An 829-nucleotide genomic window follows, 5' to 3' on the forward strand; every position below is an offset into this window, starting at 1 on the left:
CCTAGCTTCTCAACCAGGAATGGAACCCACACCCTCTTCATTGGAAAGCAAAGTCTTAACCATTGGACCTCCAGAGAAGTCCCCCAATGACTACTTTTGAATAACCCCATTACCCAGTCAACACCTGTGATACACTTGCCTGATGTTATTGGTAGTATTGCTTTACAAAACATTTTATCATGACGCAGCTTAAAAGTCTCCATGAATATATTAATATCAGGTTGATTTTTTTAAATGCTTTTAAAAGGGACTTCCCTGGTGGTCCAGTGGCTAAGACTCTGCACTCATAATGCAGGGGGCCCCAGTTCGAGCCCTGGTCAGGGAAATAGATCCCACATGCTGCAACTAAAAAATCCTGTATGCTGCAATGAAGACTGAAGACCCCACATGCTGCAATTAAGACCTGGTGCAGCCAAATAACTAAATATTAAAAAAAATAAATAAATGCTTTTAAAAATGAACTCTGAAGTTCATAGGCAAAATAAGAAACAGAGAAAAAACTATGCCTGTAGCTTTTTCTTTGAAGTTGAATGCAGAATTATGGAAGTAAAGCATGCAAAGAATCACATCGATGTACAGTGTTTTGCTCTCTGCCCTTCTTTTCTGTCTTTTATGGACCTGAATGAAGAATCAAAATAGATCAAATCAAGGTTTTTACTGCTACTGAACACAGATAGATTCATTAATCTTATGTAAACCTACAGAGAAGTATATATCCTTCTTTATAGACTTAAATAGTGTAATGACTATGCTTTTATGTTTTAAGGTGTCATTTTAGACATTGCTTCCTCAAGTAAGTCCTTGCCTGACCACCCAATCTAAAGTGAGC

At 37.6% G+C, this 829-nt stretch overlaps 1 non-coding gene across 1 annotated transcript; it reads left to right on the forward strand.

Annotated features, from left to right (window-relative positions):
• Positions 1–252: 252 nt before the first annotated feature.
• TRNAM-CAU (transfer RNA methionine (anticodon CAU)) lies at positions 253–325 on the forward strand. Its single transcript has one exon. It is a non-coding gene; the product is annotated as a tRNA-Met (tRNA).
• Positions 326–829: the final 504 nt, after the last annotated feature.

This window comes from Bos mutus, chromosome 7 (assembly GCF_027580195.1).
Source record: "Bos mutus isolate GX-2022 chromosome 7, NWIPB_WYAK_1.1, whole genome shotgun sequence".
NCBI classification, from domain to species: Eukaryota; Metazoa; Chordata; class Mammalia; order Artiodactyla; family Bovidae; genus Bos; species Bos mutus.